Source organism: Hemicordylus capensis, chromosome 3 (genome assembly GCF_027244095.1).
Source record: "Hemicordylus capensis ecotype Gifberg chromosome 3, rHemCap1.1.pri, whole genome shotgun sequence".
In the NCBI taxonomy this organism is placed as follows: Eukaryota; Metazoa; Chordata; class Lepidosauria; order Squamata; family Cordylidae; genus Hemicordylus; species Hemicordylus capensis.
This window is the reverse complement of record NC_069659.1, coordinates 121,053,306-121,075,368: the sequence shown is the minus strand read 5'-3', so window position 1 is coordinate 121,075,368 and position 22,063 is coordinate 121,053,306.

Sequence of the window (22,063 nt, the reverse complement as noted above, 5' to 3'; positions counted from 1 at the left end):
ACACCTGTAAAAATGCCAGTCAGGAGGATACAAAGAAAAACATGTAATCTCTAAACTATTCAGAAATTATTCATATGTAATTAGAACGATGGTTCCAGAAATTCAGTAAGAATTGCAGAAAGTGGTTTTTCTTTTCAAAAGTAGCCTTTGAACAATTTCAGTAAGGCCAAATGTAGAACACTGTCCATTAAAAAAATAAATAAATCAGGGATATGCCATAAATTGGCACATTCTCTCTCCCAGCCCATGTTATCTGGGTTTAACCATGATTGAAACAGCAGTTGTATGCATCTTTACCTGGGAGTAAGTCCAGTTAAATGCATAGTACATTTTTTGAATTTGCTGCCATGTGGTAGGTGACAGCAAGCAACCAGATTTAAAAATAACCCTAACCCCTGCTAACTTGGCAAAGAGGCAACTTTTAACATGGTGATTCTCTTTATTTAGCAGGGGGAGAGTAACTGGCCCCATCCACTCCCAACACAGTATCTCCAGTGACTGTTGCTGGTGTCTATCTCATGTTTCTTTTAGATTGTGAGCCCTTTGGGGACAGGGATCCATCTTATTTATTTATTATTTCTCTGTGTAAACTGCCCTGAGCCATTTTTGGAAGGGCAGTATAGAAATCGAATAAATCATCATCATCATCATCATCATCATCATCATCATCTGCAAATCAAAATTGAAAGGCTGTGGCAGAAGAAGACCAAAATATTCCCAGTAGTAATTGGTGCCCTAGGTGCAATTCCAAAACACCTTGAAGAGCACCTCAACACCACAGGGGCCACAGAAATCACCATCAGCCAACTACAAAAAAGAACTTTACTGGGAACAGCCTACATTTTGCGGCGACACCTATAATAACAACAATATTGATAACAAAATTCTGGCATCCCAGGTCCTTGGGAAGGACTCAATGTCTGCATAAAACAAACCAGTCAATAACACCTGTTTGACTGTGCAAATGAGAAATAATAATAATAATAAAAATGGTGATTGGACAATTTTATAGAAGAGAGGCTTATCACCAGTTATTAGTCATAATGATGTGAAACCTGCGTGATCAGAGGCAGTTGGGCACTGAATACTAGTTGCTTGTGCACTTCCCAGAAGCAGGGAGGCAAAATAGATCACATGTATTCCAGAATGTGAGTCTGGTCTAGACAGGGTGGTGCCTCCATGAGGCAATAGCCTCAGGTGCTAAGTGTACACAGGGCACTGAATGCAAGCACCCCGCCTTGTACCCTGACACACATGTCATTGTCTCCCCACCTTTCTGTTGCCACCACCTCAGCTCATCTGTGCTCCCATCTTCTCCCCCCCAACCTTATCAGCCCTGAACTCTCACTGACCCCGCCCTCCATCTTCCTCACCTCCCAAAATGGAGAAGATAAAACCAACAGTCTTGGAGGGGAGAACCACCACCGGAATGACAGAGTGGTGATGCAGCTGCAGTGCAATGGCTATGTGCAGAGGCTGGTGGGTGAAACTGTTGTTGCCTGGCTGGCCTACAACACCAAGCAACAGCATACCCTAGAAGGTCAGGGCATTGGTCTTGTGGTAGCAAGCATGAATTGTACCCTTTGCTAAACAGGGTCTGCCCTGGTTTGCATTTGGATGGAAGACTACATGTGTGAGCACTATAAGAAATGCCCCTCCTAGGGGATGGGGCTGAGTATACTCTGAAATACTCTGGGACAAGGGTGGAGCCACCACTGGGCAAACAGGTTCAACGAACCTGGGCTGCCACCCCCAGGGGCTGCGCCTCACAGCCCCAGACACAACCGCCGTGTCTGGCTTCAGATGCGGGGGGTGTCATTTCGCTCCCAAACGGGGTTGGGCATTCTTGTTTGGGACTGAAATCGGCCCGCGCTGCATTGGCAGCATGACCGGAATGACTCTCCCTGCCTTTTAAAGGCAGGGAGGGCCACTCCTGGCCTTGCTGCCAACGCAGCCGCACAGCCCTGTTTGGGGGAGAGATCAGCCCGTGCTGCGTTGGCAGCATGGCCGGAACAGCTCTCCCTTCCTTTAAAAGGCAGGGAGAGTCACTCTGGCTGCGTTGAGCCGATTTCGCGTCTGATGTCCGGGCTCCCCCCTGCAGGGCCTGCTGCCACCATGGCTGCTCTTGTGGACAGATGCCACAAGAGAGTAGCCTACTTCCACCAGAGTGAGAAGGGTAGACGGATGCTTAGGGAGAGGCAGTGTGTGCTCAGCCTACTCCGATACATCATCACCTACCCCGGCCTACCCCAACATATCCCCTAACACAGTGGATGTTGTGATGCAGTGGAACTCCACCTTTCGCTTGCTCCAGCACCTGCAGGAGCAAGAGGTAGCCATCCGCACCCTGGCAAGAAACTGAAGTTTAGGAGTGTGCAACCTGTCCAGTGCGGACTGGAATCTCATTTCCGAGCTTGTCTTGACACTTGAACAGATCCTTCTGTATTTTTGTTGTTGTTTCAGCCAAAACTATTTATAGGCCTAGCTGAGAGATCCATGTGAAGTGATGCTACAAAATATGTCCTCAGATTAACAGCTAAATTATTCTGTTTGTGTTTCACATGTGCACAGCAAAGGCTCATAAACAGCAGTTGAACAAGAGCTCAGTGGTTTTCTCAGTGGTTGAACAGTAGCTGTGGGTCTCAGTCCCTAGAAAAATCATCAAAGCTCAAACCATGGTATTTTTAGAAAGCTTTCATTGTCACTTGGCCTGTAGCCTTGCGTAAGCTTTTTAAAGGACTTGGCATTTTAGTATATATTTTACTTATCTCATATAGATGTGGTGGCTTATTCCAAGCCAAAAGGATGGGGCACATGATATAGGCAATATGGGCTATATTGCCCAGTGTACAACAGTAGGGATGTTTAACTATAGGAGCACAGTCTCAAATTCCCATTCGGTTAAAGATGCTCAGTGTAGTGAGTCTCTCTCAGCCAGCTCTGCCACAATAACCCAACTAAAATGATACTCTTGAGTTTCTTTGAAATTGGTCTGGATACAACCAACATCACTTCCTGAGAAAGAACTGCTGTTTCTAAATATACATAAGGAGATTTATATATCAGGATTCTTGTATAATATTTCACAAGGTTATGTTAAGATCTTCTGCAATGCTGGATGTAACCTGACACCATCTACAAAACACTGACAGCCAGCAAAGAGAGTCTGTCCTAGCTAAACTCTTATATGTGTTCCTAAAATCTCTGCACAAGAGAGTGCATATAGAAAACGACTATTGCTATTTTCTTTGACTTCTGCTACATAATTTGTTCAGAGAAAATGTCAGCATAAACTTTAGACCTGCTATGGAAGAAAGTTAAAAGTTGCTTCCTATAAATCTGTTCTCTTCGTTTTCAGGTTGATAGGTTTTTCTACAGGCAGTCAGCTTGTGCTAACAGGGCAAAACCTGTTAAAGTGGTTTCTCTTATATTTAGCAGGGGCAGAGTGAGTGCTGTTATTCAACCCAGAACAGTGTCTTCCCCAGTGGATGTTGTTTCCTTTGTGGTTGGCTTTTTGTGTTTGCCTTTTGGGGGCCCAAGATCCATTTTCTCATTCCTTTTCCTATGGAAACCACTTTGGTTCAGACCTCTTGTTGTTCTTTGTACCCAATAAGGCCCTTTTTAGGGGACAAGAGGGGCAGTTTCCCTAGGTCCCACACATGGAGAGGTGCTCCATCCAAAACATGATTCAGTATTTGACATGATCAGGTAGAGCCTTTTCATACAAGGCAGTGAAACTAATGTTAAAATATAACCCCAGGATCAAGAGTTATTTTAGTATTTGGGGCTGTCACATTGACACTGGATGCAGTGGCTGACATAGAGCACAATGTCACACATGCGGTGGAATTTAACATTTGCTGCAACAATGGCACAAATTGAGATGTGTGACAGTATGACCAATATATATAATGTCTGAACAGTCATGAAACTCAGTTTGTGCCATTTCTGTGCTTGTACAATAGCATTCTTGCACAACAGCACAAATGTTACATTCTACCGTATGAGGAATGTTGCACAGTATGTCAGCCAAAGAGAAGGTGGTGGGTGGAGGAGTTGGCCCTCAAATAAACATTCTGGCTGTGGCACCCTCAGGAAAGATCCTGTTTCCAGTGCTGTCTGAATTGTTGACTAATAATTGTAGTATGTGCATGTAGCCACAAATCATTACACTACATTACAGACCAGTATGACGAGGTTCTTATAACACAGTTACCTGCAGCATGAGAGCATTACTTTCCCCTTTGGGCTAGAAGCAGCGAACATTTTCCCTTTTATATTTAGCTATATAAAAGGGAAAACATTTTCCCTTTCATATTCATATATTGCTTGATATATACATCTGTACACAATCCAAATTACAATTTAAAAACACTTTTACAGAATAAAAACAATTTACTGAGTGAAACAATTAAACTGTTTAACTGTTTTTATTCTGTGAAATTAAAAGCCTGACAAAGCAGGTGTCTTAAAAGATAGGGTCTTAAAAGGATAGAGAATTTTTAAGGGTCTTAAAAGAGAGAGAAGTTTTTATTTTGACAGAGACTGCATTCCAAGCCCTGGGACAGTCACAGAGAAGGTCTGGCCCTGAGTCGCCACCAGACAAGCCGGTGGTGACTCTAACCGGACCTCCCCAGATGTACAAAGGCAACCCCACTTACAGTGCATTACAGTAGTTACTGTTTTAAGGTCACTTGCCTCCAGAAATGGGTGTAGCTGATATATCAGCTGAAGCTGATAAAAAGCGCTTCTGGCCACTGCTTCAGCCTGAGAAACTAGAGATAGTTTTGGATCCAGGAGCACTCCCAGGTTACATACCTGATCTTTCAGGGGGAATGTAACCCGATTGAGAAGAGGCAGATCTGAACCATCTCTCAGGTCTTGACCCTCCACAATCATTACCTCCATCTTATTTGGATTCAACTTCAATTTGTTATCCCTCATCCAGCCCATGCCTCCAGGCAGACATTTAGGGAAATTATTCATCAGCTTCCTGATTAAGCTGATATGGAGAAATAGATTTAATAACAGCATATTGATAACACCCTGCACCAGATCTCCTGATGATCTCTCCCAGAGATTTCATGTAGATGTTAAAGAGCATTGGAGACAGTATGGAGCCTTGTGGAATAACTATTGAATAACAGTAACTCTTGAGTAACAGTCTCCAAGTGACACCATCTGGAATCTACCCAAGAGATAGGAATGGAACCATTGTAGAACAATGCCACCTAATCCCACCTCCCTCAGGTGACCCAGAAGGATACATGGTTGATGATATTGAAAGCTACTGAGAAATCCAAAAGGATCAGTAGAGTCACACTCCCTCTTTCAATACCTAATTGGAGATCATCCATCAGTCTGACCAAGGCAGTGTCCACCCCATAGCCTGCCCCCAAACCAGTCTGAAATGGGTATAGATAATAAGTTCCCTCCAGGACAGTCTGGAGCTGAGAGGCCACCACCCCCTCAATAACCTTGCTCAACCACAGGAGATTAAAGATGGGCTTATAGCAGCCTAACTCTGAGGGGGTCCAATGTAGGCTTTTTCAAGTATGGTCTAATAATTGCCTCCTTAAGACAAGGTGGATTCCACCCTCCCTCAGAGAAGCGTTTGTGGTGTTTACTAGTCCCTCACTGACAATCTGATCATTAGATAAAATAAGCCAAATTCAGCAAGAGTCAAGAGAGAAGGTGGTAGGATGCACAGTACGAAACAGCTTGTCCACATCCTCAGGAATCACAAACTGAAAGTCATCCAGTCTGACCACACAAGAGAAGTTGCTGGATCCCTCCATAACAGACTCTGCCCTAATTGTAGAATCTAGTTCCGTCCAAATATGATTTTTTTCCCACACAAAAAGGCATCATAAAATGATGCCTATAAAAGCATCATAGCGCATAACTGATTGTTCTAAATTTGGATTCAAGAGGTAGAGGACTTGTATTAGCCCTCTTACAATCCTTGATAACTCTGCTGGTCACGAACTTGTGGATGTCATGTGTAGGCAGAAAAGAATTGCTTATTTGCCACACCGCATGTATTACCAGAGCATAGATCTTCATGTATTGCCAGATCATAATTTGTAATAATCAGCCAGCAGAATGAAAAGTAATTCTTCACAATGGAAGAAGATGTGCTCTATGTTGTAACCTGTCAGATTTGAGTCAAGTCTTTCTCCATTTGCACTCTAGTTGTCTACCTTGTCACTTCAGCTCCCATAATTCTTCCGAATACCATGAGGCTAATTTTGAAGCAGGTTGGAGAGGACACTTAGGAGCAATTGTGTCTGCTGCTCTAGTGAGTTCATTATTCTAAGTTTACACCAAAGCATTGACAGAATCATCAGCAGAGCCAACTAAGAACCCTTCCAAGGCTTCTTGTAATCCTATTGAATCCAATAACCTTCTCAGGTGGACCAACCTAATGGGTCCTTCATCGCTACAGAGGTGGGTTGTGGTTGCAAGTCCTATCTTAACTAGAGGGTGGTCTGTCCATGACAATGGGGAAATAACATGAGTCCCCACCCATGGAACACCATCCTGATCAGAGTAAAATACCAAATTGAGGATGTGACCAGCAACATGTGTTGGTCCAGAGACCACCTGGAATAGGTCCATAGTCATCATGGTTGCTATGACCTCCTGAGTCGCTCCTGACAAGTCGGTCCCATAATGAACATTGAAGTCTACTACCAACAACAATCAGAATGATTCCAATGCCTACCCTGCAACCAGGTCCATCCTGGTTGGGGATTCTGTTGAATGGGGTGATCTGCACACCAACAGTAGTCCCAATCTATCCTTGGTCCCTAGGCTTAGGTACAGACACTCAATATGAGCCAGTTCCCTGACAGAGATCCTGATAATAGAGACAGTATCCTTATGGACCACAGCAACACCATCCTTATGGACCACAGAACAACTTCCCTGGCCACATCCTCTTACCTGCTCTACCACAGAGTATCCTGCTGGGAGAAGCTGGGACCAGACTGGACCACTAGCCTCTCCCAACCAAGTCTCTGTGATGCATAGCAGGTCAGCTACTTCATCCTAAAGCAAATAATGGATGGTTTCTGGTTTGTTTTGGACTGACCTGGCATTACGAAGTAGCAAGGTGAGGCTCTGTGGGAGATTTGCACTGTTCCCCAAGGTCAAAGAGTTGATAGGTCAACTGGAAGGGAAAACAGCTATTATGTTTATGATTTCCCTTCCCCTCCTGTAATGGCCTGCTACCAATGCCATGTCTATATAGATCATATAGATCTAGCTTCTTTTGTCAAGAGAATAAACCTGTGAAGGAACCTTGCATTTGTAAAAAGGTGACATATTTATTTCATCCTTATTCGGCTTGTAGACAAAGACAGCTATAACATACATCTGAAAGACACTAAAGGCACATTTGCATTAAATCTCTTTGATTTCTGTGCTCAGCAGGGTATATTCAGCCAGTCATAGATTCCCTTAACATTGGATGGTGAGGCTGAATTGCTTTGAAAAAAGGGAACTTTTGCCAGGCCACATATCATTCCCATTTTGCAGCTCATGTGTTTATTAAACTATTTCTTCTTCCACAACCCTGTAATATTTTCCACAACACTCAATTTTCCAAATAACTGTCCAAGCTTTCCCTGGATTAAATTATATGATTTATTTTCCCATCATATTGTGTTTCTGGTCCTTCATAAAACATGGATTTGTATTTCTATTGTAATCAAGTCACTTGATTGATCCTTTAGTGTATCTCTGCTAGTATGACAAATACATACACCACATTTGAGAGGCAGTTTCACATGATAAGCCATTTGTGTGAAATGGCTTCCTGAACGATTTTTACCATACCCACAGAAACACCATAAGTGCAGAAAAAGACACCTGGATCACAATGATGAGCCCCTTCATCACAAATGGTTTTTCACTTGAAACTACTTCCATGTGGTTGTATTTGAACCATCTGCTATGCCACAGTTTGCTGGTGTTAATTTTGTCTAATTCATCTTTCTGATGAAAACAAGATCAACCTATATTCACAAAACGATTTGTTCTCACCTAGAACCATGTTCAGGTAGAATCTATTCCATGAACAACTATGTAACCCATAGGCCTTATACAAATTCCATTACACTTATGGATCTGCTTAGCATCTTTGAGGCACTTGTTCAAGTATTTACACAACTCAAAGGCCATGTATCTTCTAATTATATTGGACAGTCTTAAGAATGGCTATAAGGAAAAGTAACATGAGAAGCTGTCCTCAAGCTAATACACTGTGTGTAATATGACTGCTCTGTTTTTATTTTACTAATTTATTTTTAAAAAATTACTTGTTAATAGGTTTTAATTTTTTTTTGCTCTGAGCTGCCTTAGGGTTGATGCAAGGCAACTAGAACATGCAAAAATGATGATGATGATGATGATGATGATGATGATGATGATGATGATGATGCACAAATATGGACCTGGAACAAAATGTTGCAGTCTGTATTTGGTAGGTGTGTGCACGAACCACTCCGACTGCGAACCGGTCTACCATGAACTGATCCAATTCAAGTGGTTTGATCATGAACCACTTCGAACCAGTTTGAGCCGGTTCATTGATCCAACTGACCCATTTGGTGGGTTCAACCAAACCAGTCCAGGGACCCACGGTTAGGTCTGTGCACATCCCTAATATTTGGTGGGCATGTGTTAATTGAATCTGTGGCTGAGCATGGTGAAAAGGTAGCCGTTAGCAATCAAGACAGGAGTCCCTAATCTGAGCTGAGTCTGACTTCATATGCAAACTTTATTTTTTTCCCCTGATTTCCAGTTTTGTTTTTGTGGAGATGGGGCAGTGGAGCTCAGTCACAGCTCCTTTTCATCCAGCCCTAAAGTTTCAATGGTTGGTGAGGGGTCAGTTTAATGTTTTCATTAATATTTGCTGAAGTCATGGGGAAAGAAAGGAGTGATGGAATAGTTTGTATCTAATAGTGAATGTTGTTTGTGACTGTTCATGTGCACACACATACAATGCATGCACACTGAATACAATTGCATATCAATGATCAGCAGATCAAAGGGACAAGATGGCATTGTGGTAGGAGAAACACCTTTATTCTTTCAATCTAGCCACTTTCAAGACTTGTTACAGCTGATGATGATCAGCAGATTAAAATATTTCGTGTGAAACTTCTCCTTCTGCTCCTCAGAAGAATTACATACTGCAGTTGTGTTTATCTGATTTTTCTGGGAGGGGTTTAACCCATACACACCAAGAACTGTAATGTGTCAGACCACTTCCCTCCCAGAAACACAAAGGTGTGAAGTTGCCAGAGAGAAACTAAATAAGTTTTTAGATATCTTTCCCCCTCAGAAGCAGAAGGGGTTGTGACAGCCTTGAGGGACTCTTCTTAAAGCTGAGAAATGTCCTGCTCCTTTTGTTCACTCTTCACCATAGCGTTATATTAGCTCTGCCCACCTGCTTGTCTGTTAACTGCACTCTGAGCCCACAAATATTTTGTCCCATTGACTTACATAGGGGCAGTTTGGGGTTTATTTGGCTGCTTATTTCTTTCAAATTTTTTGAACAATGTATCTGCAGGTCACCTTGAGTCTGCCAGTTCCTTCCACTCACCAACAGGTGCTCCAGTTATGCACCCATAATTCTGATACAAAGAAATCACAAATCAAAAGGGAGCACGTAAAATATCCGCAAATGAGGGAGGGAAACCATGTAAAATGAAGAGAAATGCAGTGGAAAACTAATAAACCATATTAAAAATATTAACCATACTAAAAAAAAAAATTATAGATTCTAAATCACAATTCATATATACAATTTAGAAAATCAAATGCAATCAATATAAACGTAAGAACCATAATTTACAAAATAGATAACCATAAACCAAAATATATGGGAATATAAGCAGTTATAATACAAAAACTATACTAAAGCTGTACATAAGTACTAATAAATATTCCAGTGTCCAAAGAGTGAAAGTCCATGATTAGGTGGAAAAATCCGTCCACTACTGGAGAAGAGTTGAAACAAGGAAGCCCATCGCAAGAATGCCAAAAAGAGGTAAAATTCATGACTTTTAAGCAAGTCCCATATTTACTTATAGTTCTTCATGATGAAGCAGCATGCGAAAACAGCTGATATCTATACAGCTTTTCAAGGACTATTTGATTACACCCAGGAATATTTTAATGTGCTTACCCAAGTTCATTTGTTTAAACCTTGGAATACGGAGTTAAACTTACTAATTTCTATATATGGGAGACCCATGAAGATTTTCATAAGACCATATTCTGGTTGGAGTGAATTTTTGAAGAAATTTAACGCTTTGGGTACATGCAGAAGTTCAGCTTCTCCTTTTACAGCATTGTATTTCCAAGGGTTTAGTTCTATCTATTTTTGGCATTCTTGCGATGGGCTTCCTTGTTTCAACTTGTTATGAGCACCCTGCTCATAACAAACTCTTCTCTAGTAGTGGACGGATTTTTCCACCTAATCATGGACTTTCACTCTTTGGACACTGGAATATTTATTAGTACTTATGTACAGCTTTAGTATAGTTTTTGTATTATAACTGCTTATATTCCCATAATTCTGATAACATTTCCAGCTCTTTCAGAAAGTGATATAGGAAAACAGTGCTGTGATTGCTCTTGACAACAACTATTCCATATAGCAAGCAGTTTGCATGAACCTGCAATCGTTCCAGTGCAATTCCTCTTCCCCACAGTTTGTGGTTGTATGGTTTAAATTCTTTGCTGACCTTAATAGAGCAGTGTTCAACAGAACTTTCAAAAATCAGAGAGGCATTAGAAAAAATTATTTCATCTGTGCCTGTGCATTTGTCTTCTGATTCACTTAAGAGATTTCCAGTCCAACTGAATTACCTTTAACCAGCTGTGCTCAAATAGGTCCCAGACTCCTTGTTAGGTAGTACATACAATCTAAATTTTGACTCTGACCATTATATTGAACCAAGATAGTACACAACCCTTTTTTCCTCCTGTGTACATTCTTAGTGTGATAGTTGTGGCATGCATGTGTACCTTGTTGATTTCTTTTTAAAAAGCTCTTTGTGGAGATGTGAGTAGTCAGACAGCTTGAGGCCTGTTAAAGTCTTGTGGGCCTGACCTCAGAGAAGGGTGGAGAGCAGGTTCATGCCACCATTCTCCACCTAGCAGAGTTTCCCACTTGGCACCTGGTCCCTCTCCGGAGACCCAGGCACTCTCTGGCTCCATCTGCCTCATCACTGAGCAGACTCATCACTGCCCTGCCCTTACTTAAATACAGCGTCACAAGCCAGACATCCTGCTGTCATCCCACCCCTCCATCCTCCTGAGCCTGTAATTGTGGGCTCTTACTCAGTCCTGGCCTTTGGCCACTCATCCAGGATAACCTGTTCCTGCCTTGCCCCCGTTCTCCTGGTTCCATGCTTCCTGGAACTTTCCTAGTTGGCATCAACCGGCTGATGTAATCGTTCATCAGTGCCACCTTGCCTCCTTGACCTGGGCAGATGCCCATGCCTGGCTTGCCCCAGTGACATATGTGGATGCTGCTTTGTCTGCAACCCCCCCCCCCACAAGAGACCTGGCGGTATCTCTTCTGAGACCCCTCCAGGTGCCAGTGTGAATGGTGGGGGGCTGCCATCCTGACACTATATGAGGAATAAATGCACATTTGAGCCAGTATCTAGTTCCATCTTGAGCATTTTTTTCTCTACCAAAGGTGTTACTGATATGCAGCACTCAAATCAGCTAAGTCGTTTTCTCTACTTTCCATGCTGGTCTCTGCTTCATATATATCACAATGCCTCTTCTGTCATTGCTCTGCATTGCTGTTGTGCCTATACTGGGCAGCAGACCAACACACACTGATTGTATATGTCCTCTTTTTTCCAAACTGCCAGCCAGTGACATTTTGGAGATGGCAGTGGCCTTGCCTGCCTTGCCCCTTTAGCTGCCTTTTTATTTAGGAACCATTTTGCTTTGACTTGGAGTGCAATACGACATTTGGATGGTAGGTTCACTCCTGCCTACGGCTTGAAATTGCTGTGACTCATAGATGACTACTTCCATGGGCATCGCTATTTCCATGGATTTCTAAATTAGATTATATGAAGAGGCATTTCTGAATGGTTTATTCTTGGCAGGGGTGGCTCCCTCATAAGGCAAGGTGAGGCAATAGCCTCAAGTGCTGACTGCACTATGGGGCAGCAAGTATGAGCACTCCACCCCTTCACAGGTGTCACCCCACCTGCCTATACCTCATGTCACTCTCCATGCACACCCTCCCTTTTGTCTACTGGCTCTGACCCCTGATGCTAACAGCAGCCCCACCTCCCTTGTTGCTTTATGAAAAATATGCGATAAGGATGTAGAAATTTAAGGATGACTCCAAGGGATAGCAGATTCCTCCCACCCCGCAAACAAAATTCTTTTCCCCCTTTCAGTCATCCTCCTCAATCAATTTCTTTAGATAAACTACCTCAGAACAGTGGGGACATATTATGGTAACCTCCAGACTTGTCTACTGTAATGCTCTCTATGTGGGGCAGCCTTTGTATGTAGTCTGGTAACTGCAGTTGTTACAGAATGCGGCAGCCAGGTTGGTGTCTGAGTCATCTTGTCTTGGATAGACCATATTGCTCTTATACTAAAAAAGCTACACTAGCTCTGAATATGTTTCCAGGCAATATACCGGATGCTGGTTATAACCTATAAAGCCCTAAACAGCTTAGGACCTGGGTATTTAAGAGAATGTCTTCTTCGCCATGAGTCCCACTGCCCTTTGAGATAATCTGAGAAGGTTCATCTGCAGTTGCCACTGGCTCATCTAGTGGCTATGCAGGGACAGGCCTTCTCTCTTGCTGCCCCGAGACTGTGGAATGTGCTCCCTGCTGAAATAAGAGCCTCCTCATCTCTGATCACTTTTCAGTTTTTCACCCAAGCATTTTAACTGGGCTGTGGTTTTAAATTGTTTTAAAGTTTTCATTTTTGATTTGTTCTGTGTTGTAAACCACCCAGAGACAGAAGTTTGGGGTGGACTACAAATCTGAAAGATAAATAAACCCACCAGACTGGAACTTTACAGCAAAGTGAGACAGTACAGTCATAGTATATGTCTCCGGAGAGGCTGGAGGAGTTCCCTAGCTACCTGGCTGCACTGGAAGGAGTGAATGAAGCTTCTGTGCTTCACATGACCCACATGGCAAGCACATTCAGTTTTACAACAGATGCATGAAATCCAACCACAATGCAGTGTTTTTGTTTTTGTTTTGTTTTTGTGGCAGTCAAGCCACTGAGGTAACTTTTTGATGTGAGCCAAACTCTTCTGGAATGAAAATTCTGATAATTTCATGTGATAAAAGTACAGTTAAGTATTGCCTCCAGCTCCTTATAATTTACCACAAGATGCCCTTAGCATGTATCATATTGGATCAACTTATATATGGGTCACTTTAATCCATTCTGCATGTAGACAGGAACACATGCAAAGGGTTATATCACATCTTTCTTTTTTTTTACAAGCACATATAAGATAGCACTAAAAATGTAACCCTTTGTGATGGTTTGCTTGCTATTTTTGTGAATAGAAACATGTTGGTAAACACAGAACATCTAGCACATACAGCTTTCTATATGTGTTGAGAAGTACCCAGAGGGAACACAAGAATCCCAAGAAGGAATGTGTGAAGATGTCCCAAATCTTAATTGAGTCTAAGTATGTGAATACTGTCTCTACATACTTTCCATAAACGGAAGTCTAAGCAAAGCTTGCAGACTGGAAAAACACTTTAGATACTGTATGCCTGGCACTCTTGGGTAAACAGGTAATGGATCCTTTTGAGTAGTGTGTTCCACTAAACCACAAAGCAAGGCAAAGGATATGCTTGTATAACTTGTGACCCGTCAAGCCAAAAAGAGCTTACTGACCATTTATTCACTGCCAGGTACTTCACACAGTCACATCCTATCTTTTTTGCTGTCCCTGGCAGGCAGCAAACACAGGAGGTTTCTTAAGCCCTGTGATATATTTTTACTATGAATTCATTCATTCATTCATTCATTCATTCATTCATTGAAGCTATTCCCACGATCACTGGAAAGCGGCCTAAGGGAGCTTAGCCCACTTTCCAGAGGTTGTGGGAACCACTGGGCTCGCAGGCAATCCTGGTGCTCCCAAGTCAGCTAGCCCACCTAAACCACCTTCTCCTTAGGTGAGGTTAATGGAGCGAGTGCTCCATTAACCACATTTTGTTGCTCGTGTGTCACCATGGTACACAGCAACACATGAGTAGACCCCTGGGGATTGCAGCCTCCCAGGCTCAGGGGTCTCTCCAGGATGCCCTGCGTGCTCGCGCGGGGAATCCTGGAACGTACAGGGGCCGCATGGCCCCCGATCCCCACAGCCCCTGCTGGCTCCGTGACGGAGCTGGCAGTTGTGTGGGAGGCCAATTTGGCCGCCCAACTACAAGCATCTACTCATCTGCAGGGAGCTAAGCCCGCTCTCCCCGCAGAACTCCCTCGGGCGCTTCATACGTGTCATGTGAAGCGCCTCATTATGTAGCCTATAGATAGGATTAGGTCTTTCCTATCCAAAGTGTACTTCACCAATAAATCTACTTAGCATATAGATTCTACAAGAATCTCCATGTGTCTTCTATATATAGCTGCAAGAACTAAACTCTGCATTCTACTCTGTTACTAGAGCAGGTAGCTTCTTTAGGGCTCTGCTAATTAATCACAAAATCCATCACGGGTAAATTCACCCTCCAACATTTTTGCATAATGTGTTTGAAGTATAATAGTCTTAGCCCAGTCATTTGTGCCTCGAGTGAAAATTCTGGATTGATTTGTTCTCTGACATTTGTTTGTTTTCCTTTCTGTCTATGGTATTGTCAGAAATCTTCTCCAGCACCAAAGTTAAGTGTCAATACTTTTTCTATCTTGCTTCTTCAAAGTCCAGCTTTCGCATCCATAGAGTGTCATGGGAAAATCCATTGTCTGAATGATTCTAATCTTTGTAGGTGTAGACATGTCACAGCATCTTATGTTTGTTTTTAGATTGTGAGCCCTTTGGGGACAGGGATCCATCTTATTTATTTGTTATTTCTCTTTGTAAACTGCCCTGAGCCATTTTTGGAAGGGCGGTATAGAAATCAATCAATCAATCAAATAAATAAATAAATAAATATCCTTTCCAAGGCCTTCATTTCAACCCTACCGAGTTCTAGTCTGCAGTGTATTTCTTGACTGCTGGATCCTTTTCTGTTGACGGTTGATCCTAAAAGGCAGAAGCTGTCCACCACTTCAATGCCGTCATTATCAATTCTGAGACTGGTTGCTGTACCCACTGTCAGTTTAGTCGTCTTGACGTTTAGTCATAGTCCCATTTTTTCACTATGCTCCTTGACTTTCATTACTAGAGCTTGCAGATCATCCACATTCTCAGCTATCAGAGTGGTGTCATCAACATGGTGCAGGTTACTGATGTTTCTTCCTCCAGATTTAAAAACATGCTCATCTTCTTCCAGAGGCCACTTCCATCTTCTTCATCCAGCCAGAGGCGTATCTAGGGAAAATAGCGCCTAGAGCAAGCAATGAAATTGCGCCCCCTGTCCAAACATTTGACACCCACCTTTCTGATAACTTTACCATAATATCAGCTCAAAAATACAAATCAAGCTCGTTAATCTTTTAATATTTCAAAAACTATTTAGAAGTGGACATAGCCAGACTGAGGAATGCTGGAAAACTACAAACTTCAGTATGCTGGGGCTCATGAAATACTCAAATACTATGTGGAGGTGTACTTGGAAAACTAAACAGAAGTGCCTGTCTAATTCTATGCATTGTAGCATCACTATTACATAAGTTTTAAAAATAAATGGAGAATTTGACTTTTCCCAGATACTCTGAAAATAATTAAATGATATGCAGAACAAACTGTGTCACTGCTTGGAATATATAATAGTATTTCAGACAGTTAAAATGAGAGAAAGAGAACAAGAAACTCCCAGTGGGCCTTAATACTAAGGATTTCACACTGATTCAAAGACAAACTCACCATTAATAGCCGTATTGTGAAGACATCACATTTAACTCACTTATGACAAGAAGCAAAGTAAGAGCAAATGAATACAATCCTAGCTCATAAGCTTCAGCTCAGTATTCACACACACTAATTCTCTGTACATAGTGCCAAACTGAATATGTGTACAGTGACTTATATTGTATTAATTTTTTTTTTAACCTGTGGTCCTTTTGGTGGGCTTCCTACAGGCCCTGGGGAGGGGTCTACAAAGGTTCCCCCTCCCCCTGCTGGCCTCTAGGGCCTCGCAGGGACCATCTGAGCATGTGCATTGGCCATTTTTTAAAATAACTGCTGTTGTTTTTTTAAAAATGGCTGCTGAAAACAAAATGGCCACCACGCATGTTCAAATGGCCTCTGCGAGGCCTGGCATGGCCTAGGGCCTCACAGTGGCCATTTGAGCATGTGTGGTGGCCATTTTGTTTTCGGTGGCCATTTAAAAAAAATTAATTTAAAAAATGCCCCCCCCCAGGCACAGGCCCTGCCTGCCCTACCATAGATACGCCCCTGAATCCAACTTCTCTTAGTATATGTTCAGCATATAAGTTGCATAATTAAGGAGAAAGTATACAGCCTTGTCTTACTCCTTTTCCGATCTGGAACCAGTTTGTTTCTCACCATGTTCTGTCTGGACTATGGCTTCCTGTCCTGTGTATAGGTTTATCATGAGAACAATGAGATGTTCTGGGATAACCATTTTCCTAAAGATATTCTATGACTTGACATGGTCGACACAATCAAAGGCTTTTCTGTAGTCAATAAAGCACATATTGACTGAAGTGAAATTAGCTCAGTTTATTAAATAAAAAGTTTGGATGCTATTTCAAAGCAAGCTTCTGGAGCTAGTTAAATTTTTTAAAAAAACCTCTCAGGAAGGGAACAAGCATAGTTACATACTAGTAACTTTATTTCCCCCACCCCCCAGCCTTTATTTCCCTGTTTGCATCATAATCATTATTTTGTCAGTGTGAATGTGAGAATTTCTACTACTAAATTTATTTAGTCATGGGTTCAGTAAATATTTATTAGACTTCCTGTGTATTATTTTAATAATGTAAAATATTTACCCTGCCATATCTTCACAATGTGAATTCAAGGTGGTTTACAAACAAATAAAAAATAAATTTAAAATATAATAAAAATACATCAGGATTTAATTTCTGCTTCCTAGCCCTCCTTCAGTCCTACACAATCTCCAAGCAATGATTCAGAACCATCACAGACACTCCAGCTGAGATGGTGATGAAATGTAAATATGGGTGTCATCAGCATGCTGATAATGCCCCACACACCAAACCCCCAGACAATGTCTATCAGTGGCATCGCCGTGGTAAAATTTGTGGCTATACTAGCCCAAACATTTCCTATTACCCCTTGAAAGAAACAAAACCTAGTAGAGCATGAAAGACATAATGCTATAGTTTCAAAAGGACCTCTTGCTGCTGGCAGAACCACCTTGACTCTTTACAGAATACTATGCTAGTATACTTGCACTGCTGGCATAGCTTCAGCTGGCAGAAGCCCCTGAATGGGGTGGAGATGTAACATGGATGAGACAGGTGAGCTGACTTGGGCCAAATCCTATACCCCTCCCCCTCAGACTCCAGACCTGCCCCTGACAACAGCCTATCATGGCACCTTTGGAAGTGGCCTAAGTCAAAAAGCACTTGTTGAAATCAATGGAGAGCATAAACAAAAGAAACACTGAATCCCTCATTTCCTCTTGCTTCATCCACTCTGCCGATTCTGTCATTATGGAGTATAGGATCCTATCTCAGCAGGCAATCACAATACCCCCCACCCCAATAAATAGACCCCTGATGGAGAGATTCTGTCATTATGCAGTATAGGATCCTATCTCAGCAGGCAGTCACAATACCCCCCACCCCAATAAATAAACTCCTGATGGAGAGACTGTGACTCAGATGACAGGGTACATGACATCAGGCTATGAGCCCATTCTCACGACCAGCCCTACCTGGGCTAGCCCTGTCCTACCTAGCTAGGGCTGGTCATCTGGGGCCCTGAAATTGCTCCTGATCCCACCTGATCAGCTACCCAGGTTTACAGTGAGGTAGGAGGACAAGTGCACACCTCCTACATCTCTCACTTGTTGTCAGGAGTGCTGCACTGCTAGCAGCAGCTCCTGATCTGCTGGCAGCTTTCTTTATGATGGGGGGAGGAGCAGCCAGAGAGCGTGGAGCTTTTCCATTGCACTCAGTGGGATACCAGGTGGCCTAAGCTTTCACACACACACACCAATCGCTGCTGGGCTCACCTCTGCACTGCTTGTGTGGGCACACAGGCAGCGGAGCCCAATGTAGGGATGCACACCAAATGAGGTGCATACATGCATAGGTTCGGTGCTGCCGGGCAGGGAGCAGTGAGTGGGATCTTTAATAAGGAGGAGAGCAGGTCCTTACCTGCTCTCCGCCACCCCATGTAGCTTCCTGCTGTGACAGCGCTTCTCCCAAGAACCTCCCAAGCCAGCACACGTATGGCATCCATGCATGCTGACCACACAAATGGTGTGCTGCATGTGGGTTCATAGGAGGAATGTCATCACAGCAGGAAGCTGCTTGGGGCAGTGGAGAGTAGGTAAGGATCTGCTCTCCTCCTTTTTAAAGATCTCACTTGCCACTCTGCACTCCCCGTGGCACTGAACCTGTGTACAAACCTTGGATTGTGCACATCCCTAGCCCAATGGAGGTTGAAATTGTCTGGGAGGAAGTAGGAGTCTAGCTAGCTAGCTGGATGCAGATGGCTTCTGCAGCTCTGCACACATGGTGCAGGAGAGAGGAGCTTGCATGTTGCAAGGTAGAAGGAAGGGAAGAGGAAGTGCAAAGCAGGAAGGAAGGAAGTCCCTGAGATTAGAAATCTACATATCAAAGAGATAGTGTCAGAGCAGTAGAGAAGGGATGACCATTGTCTTGACCCTCTGGCCCTCTGACTCACTAGTCTGTCCTCCTATGTCATTGAGACAAGAGGACACTTCTAGGAAAAGCACTTTGCAAACACTTGTCTCCTCAGAGAAGATTACTGAGGACTCTACATACCAACATCCACAACCAGGAATGCAAGGAACAATACAGCTCTCTTCAGTCTTGTCACTGTGTTTTCGCTAAACTGTGCTAGTTAATAATTCATCCCTTCCTTCCCCAACAGCTAATAGCAGTATCACCCTAGGAGACTCAGGGGCCAACATCCTGATTAAAGCTGCATCCATGCAAGCAAAGAAATATCATGTGCAGCAGCAGCATCCCCGCTTCTGTACCATAGGTGTAAATCTGGAGGGTTAACTTCTGCTGATTTCCCCTTCTTCAGAAGCACTCTGAGCAATGTGAAAGCCCTCAGGGACATGATTGTGCATTGCTCAGTCTTCTTCCAGAGAAAGGAGAGATCAGCAATAATGCCCCCTGCAATGAGCATCCATGTTTCAAAAGCAGTAACACTACTGCTGCGCACATGCTTTCTTTGTTTGCATGGGTACAGCTTTAGTCGGGACATCAGCCACAGTCAGTATGCAGTGCCAAGCAATGCACTCTAATCATTAGAGCCCTGCACTGCACTCTAATCACACACACACACCCCTAATCCAAACACTTGTGAGCTATTTTATAGAACTCACAGCAACCATAGTGCAACTCTGCAGCTCCCTGCAGGGGAGTTTTGGATTCTGTATGGCTGTTCCACAATCAGGGGGAGAGGGCAGCATGGCCCGAATCAGTTCAGCCACACCACTGTAGGGAGCAGGTTCCAGAGCAAGCAGTCCGCTTCATGCAATCCAACACAAGTATGACCAATGCTGGAGGAATGTGGGAATTAGCAGTGTGGTCTTTCAGTGGATGTGTCGTGCAAGCCTGCCCAAGTCCGATTCCTGAGTCCTCCACTCGACATTCTCCCAAGATTTTCTGCCCGACTTCAATGGAAGTTGGGCAGAAGTTAGAAGAATGTCAGACAGAGAATCTTGGGAACTGAACTTAGGCGGGTTCACACAACACATCTCCTGGGAGCACACACTGCCAGTTCTCACATATCGCCAACACATCCTTGCTGACTTACTTGCGGTGGATTGTGGGAATCTGTCCAACATGTGGGAAAGTTTGTATGGGAGAAGGCAGTCCTTAAGATATTTATCTCTTAGGCGGGATATGTAACAAAGGTGTCTTAGGATTGTTCTGATCTCTATAATTCTGTTAACTTTCTTTTTACAACTTTGATCATTCTTTTGCCATTTACAGGTGAAACTCGGAAAATTAGAATATCGTGCAAAAGTCCATTAATTTCAGTAATGCAAATTAAAAGGTGAAACTGATATATGAGACAGATGCATTACATGCAAAGCGAGATAAGTCAAGCCTTAATTTGTTATAATTGTGATGATCATGGCGTACAGCTCATGAAAACCCCAAATCCACAATCTCAGAAAATTAGAATATTACATGGAACCAAGAAGACAAGGATTGTAGAATAGAACAATATCAGACCTCTGAAAAGTATAAGCATGCATATGTATTCAGTACTTGGTTTGGGCCCCTTTTGCAGCAACTACTGCCTCAATGAGGCGTGGCATGGATGCTATCAGCCTGTGGCACTGATGAGGTGTTATGGAAGACCAGGATGCTTCATTAGCGGCCTTCAGCTCTTCTGCATTGTTTGGTCTCATGTCTCTCATCCTTCTCTTGGCAATGCCCCATAGATTCTCTATGGGGTCAGGTCAGGCGAGTTTGCTGGCCAATCAAGCACAGTACACTGTATACTTTTCAGAGGTCCAATATTGTTCTATTCTACAATCCTTGTCTTCTTGGTTCCATGTAATATTCTAATTTTCTGGGATTGTGGATTTGGGGTTTTCATGAGCTGTACGCCATGATCATCAGAATTATAACAAATGAAGGCTTGACTTATCTCGCTTTGCATGTAATGCGTCTGTCTCATATATCAGTTTCACCTTTTAATTTGCATTACTGAAAATAATGGACTTTTGCACGATATTCTAATTTTCTGAGTTTCACCTGTAAGTGAAAGATAAATGATCCCATGGGTGTTTAGGTAGGTGTTGAATGGAACCATGCTGAACATGTATCTATGCTTGCCATTATCAGTAGTATTGTTTATAGTTGGTTAATGCATGCTTTTTATTTTGTGCATGTTGGTTTCTTAAAATTAATGTGTGGATATAAGTCTCCCAAACAAATTCATTTATGAGCAATAACAATTATCTTGTTAGGATTTTACAAAGCTGAGCTGGATAAATTGACTGGAATTGTAATGACATTTCTTCTTCTTTTAAATTGACTGGAAGTATAATGACATTTCTTCTTCTTTTTCACATAAAAATAACATCCAGATGCCAGTTATCCAAAAATATTATTAGATTTTTTTTTTACAAAGTTTTGTTAGCATCTTTACATATATTTCTCCAAGGCTTACCATCACTAATCTCATGTGTGGCAGCTCTTGTAAGAGTTCACGAGCAGCTGCCTGGATAGTGACGGGAGAGAAAAAGGTGGCGGTGGCCGGCTGGCTGGTGGGTGGGGAGGTGGGTGGGGAGGGAAAGTGCTGGCCAGGGCGGCCAGCGAGGGAAAGCGCCACCGGCGGGCAGGGAGAGAAAGTGCCAGCCAGGCTGGCCAGTGAGGAAAAGCAGACTGGGAGGGGGAGAACGGACTGTAGATGAAGTGGGGGGTGGAATTGACTGGAGATGAAGGGAGGGGGGAAATGAAGATGGAGAGGAGAGACAGGGAGAACTAGGGGCACAGATGCTCTGCGCTGGATCAGCTCATTTTAATTATACCTTTAAGTGAATCAGTGCTGCAACAACAACAGGAAATGCACTTGATGGAATAAAGGTGCCTGAAAGTCAGTATGAAGTGTTGGACATGAACCAGGATGACTAGGGGTTCAAGTGAATGGGGTTTTCACTGCATAAAATATAGTACTGTTGACCCTGGTCCAGCCACCAGCTCTTGGCTTAAC